The sequence below is a fragment of the Pollicipes pollicipes genome, unplaced genomic scaffold, assembly GCF_011947565.3.
Source record: "Pollicipes pollicipes isolate AB1234 unplaced genomic scaffold, Ppol_2.1 Scaffold_7231;HRSCAF=8579_pilon_pilon_pilon, whole genome shotgun sequence".
Taxonomy (NCBI): domain Eukaryota; kingdom Metazoa; phylum Arthropoda; class Thecostraca; order Pollicipedomorpha; family Pollicipedidae; genus Pollicipes; species Pollicipes pollicipes.
The window spans coordinates 41314136-41317878 of NW_023597034.1; the positions used below are offsets into that span (position 1 = coordinate 41314136).

At 46.9% G+C, this 3743-nt stretch overlaps 1 long non-coding RNA gene across 1 annotated transcript; it reads right to left on the bottom strand.

The window, feature by feature from the left end:
- Window positions 1–718: 718 nt before the first annotated feature.
- On the bottom strand, window positions 719–1897 carry LOC119110605 (uncharacterized). Its single transcript, XR_005095517.1, has 2 exons — window positions 1777–1897; window positions 719–1218 (listed from the first exon to the last, which is right to left on the bottom strand). It is a non-coding gene; the product is annotated as an uncharacterized LOC119110605 (long non-coding RNA).
- Window positions 1898–3743: the final 1846 nt, after the last annotated feature.

Here is a 3743-nt window from a genome sequence, read left to right on the forward strand (position 1 = left end):
CGTTTAGATGTGTGGAAGAGGTGACAGAGCAAGGATGTTCCAGAAACCACGTGCTAAAATGCTCCTTTCTGGAGACAAAGTTGGTGTGGGCACCGTCGCACCGGCTAGACCATGCCCACCCACGCATATTTATCTGTTTCATGAGTAGGTGCTTCATTCAAGACAACCAGTGTTTGGTCCAAATCATTTGAGCGATCGTATTCATGGACCATGCACGGAAGCATTGAACAAGTTTATTTTTAAACGGCCTTCACAAGAACAGCAAGCATATCGTTTACTGGTGGAGCCGGGAGGACCCCTGGTTAACTCAGAAATAGAACGCTGTAAACATAGTCTTGGAACCTCTGCTCACATTGCAGGATTTCCAAAGAGTAAATTGGGGTCGCGGTGCTTGTACTATGTAAATAAATAAAACATTTTAACAGACACCCAAATGCATTTACTACCGGTGTGGCATTGCAGCACCAGCAGCCTACACAGCTCATGAGCTGAGCAGGCGTCATACGGCCAGCACGGGACACGCTTTACGCATCGGGGAGCCCGTCCGCAGCGGTCTAGGCTGCACCGGGACGGCTTGTGAAGACCGTTCACTGAATGTGCAGAGCATGAGGTCAGTGGGCTCTGGAAGTCAGTGGTGGGCTTCCAGTTGTCTACGCTTTGCGGTAGATCCAGCCCTATTGTAACTCACCCGGCAGCGGCTGATAGAAACACATGCATGTTGTGGAGTTTTTGCATTTATTATGCTCAATTCACCTGAAACGCACTAGATCGCGGCAGCTGCGGGGAACCCCGCGCAGGATCCATTTGTAGGCCTTTGGATGACCTTTTCGGTGCAGTGGGTGCATCAACGTATGCCATCTAAGGTTAAATTTCCCAAGTCACCGATAATACGACACTCAGTGCAGCTGTGAAATTAGCCGCGATGACATTTGCGGCATGCACACTTCTTAACGAGGTGACAGTGGTAGCACGGATGTTTTCGAGAACACGGTGACTGACTGCAGTCACAACTGCACTTCTTTCCCTTACAGTGCCAGCACGGATGTTTCGGGTTACAAAAGGGGAGGTGGTCGCATTCGCAGTCGCAGTTCTTTCCACCGGCATGACAGTGCCAGCACGGATGTTTCAGGTTACAAAAGGGGAGGTGGTCGCATTCGCAGTCACAGACTTTTACCCGGATGCATCTGTAGCATAACCAGGGCTTGCCACACTTGCGGCCTGAAACGAAAGATCGGGGTTCTAATGGAGGTGAAAACGGCGAACGCAGACTTCAATGACAGGTGCATGGCTGTGCTCGATCGTTTAATCGAGCCGGTAAACAAATTTGATGTTGGATACGGAACGATAACGTTCGTCGTGACTTTTTATGCAACATACTTTCAAAGATAATGACTGCTCCAGCGTCCAATGCATCCAGAGATAATGAATGCTCTGAGTCTACTGTATACAAATATAATAGCTGCTCTAGCGTCTAGTGTATCCAGAGATAGCGGCTGCTTTGAGCGTCTAATACATCCCGAGTAATGACTGCTCTGAGCGTCTAATATATATATAAAATTATGTCAAACACACATGCAGCTATACAAGCATTCATTCCGGAAGAAGAGCACACTCATGTGACCGCTAAATGTAGAAAGGAACCTCCCAACTGCTGCGGTAATTGTTTACAAAGCGGCCGTCATCTGTTGAGAAAAGCGACCTTTGAGAGGCCCACGGGCACGCGTGAATATTGAATGGTGTGGCGCCTCACACTTGTGAAAGACATGTCCATTTTACCTGCGGCCTCTGTCGTCGAGCTGAGCGCCAGGACGGCAACAGTGACGCTCAGCAGGAGCACCGCCAGCTTCATGGTGACCTCTGGAGGTGTGGGCGGAGGCTCGGCAGATCGATGTTTGACCGCTGCAGCTGAAGCCCGCTTATATAGGGACCTGCTGCCTTTCACATTGCAGATCAGCTGTCATACAAAGGTTGTCAAAAGTGCACCATTTTGTGAGGGTCGTTGTCACGGCACGCGTCTCATGTCAACGGGTGTCTCCCCCCCCCCCCCCATAACCTCACGTGACTCATGCGAGGAGTTAATGCCAGGGGGTGCTTTGACCTTTGAAAACTTGTTGTGGTGGCCGTACCCCGCTGTTTGAATATACAAAAAGGAGAGTAATACTTTGATACGATTTCATTTCACTCACTGTTGCTTAGTTACATCTACCTGACATAGTTTGACAAGAACTTTCTAATGCCGTTTTCGCTGTGGCTCTGGCTAGTGCGTCGTTTGCAAAACTGTATGCAGCTTAGCTTTCTGTAGAACTGAGGCCCCTCGCACGAAGAAGGTGGAAAGGCCGCTCATGGGCGAAGTTTAGTATTCTTGCCATTTCAGGGATCACCTGATTTGGTCGTGGAATACTGGGTGCTGCATGCTACAGCGGGGCGATCTTTGGCTTATCGCTCTACCTAGCATCTGTAGTCTGTAATGACAAAAAACAAGGTTCTTGGCAACGATGCATTCTATGCTCACATTTATTGCTCCAGGACTAACGCAGGTGGCAGCCATAAGTGCTTTTCTTTCATCATTGTCACATTTTGTGGAGCTGGGTACCTCTTTGGATGGGCCTTGCATCACGGCCTCTGAGTTAATTTTGTAGATTCCTCTTCTTACTGTTAGTCAAGCGCCCCAATCACATGAATGCATTCACGCACCGGAAAAGTGCGTTATGTTTTTGTTGCATGCTTAGCTCGGCTGTCTTATTTTACAGCACACAATGTTGCCGCCATCTTTCATTAACCCAGCCTTAGGACGAGAAAGGACGAATATGATTTCCTTAAAAGTGAACAGCGGACAGTATTTGCATGCTAGAGGTGTATGTAGCTCCAGGTAATGAACGCACCTTCCGGAACCAGCGGGGAGGGAGAGCATGGGTCTCGCCTCTTTGCTCTACGTTGGGAGGCGGAGGGATCTTGATTTCGAATAAGACTGAGTGCAAAGTAATTAAAGTAATCGCACATAAAAGGAGGCGCCATCTTTCTTTACCTGAAAATCAATGGCAACAGATTGAAAATAATGAATGTATATGGCACCTCAGACCGCGACAAACCCGCAATTTGGAAGAAGTTGTTAAAGTTAGCCAATTCTGACATAGCCATAGGCAATAGCCATCACGACAACGTAATGATTTGCGGTGACTGGAACCTAGCCATGAATCCAGGAATGCATATGCATATAAAAGATGGCACAAAAGAAAGTCTAAGGAAAGTTTTTGATGAGCTTGTTGATTTGCAAAGTTTTCTTGTCTAAAACCAAATGCTTCTAAAATGTCTTGCCATGTAGATTAGCAATAAGGTACTTAAAAGTGAAAGGATATGCCCTAACATTGGTTTGAACTTAGTAAAAATACTTAAGGTTTTAGGGATTGTTTTGTAACCAAATTGCCACAATACTGTCGAGTAAAACACGTCAGTAAAGACGGAAGCAATCTTGAGAACAGTCAGAACATGACAAAATCGACATCTTACTTTGACCGGGAAAATAGTCGTGGAAAAACGTTAGTGCTGTCTCAAATTACTCATCTTTTGTTTTCGCCTACATACCACAGCCTTTATGGATAAGTTCCACCTAGTGCCTGCTTGTGCCACACAACATTCAAAGGGTTTGCATTTGGAACTTCGGCATAGTGGCTTTAAAGTAGCTATCAGCTGATATACAAACCGTTTCTGGAGAGACGTGGTCTCTGCCTGGATTTCATTTCCGA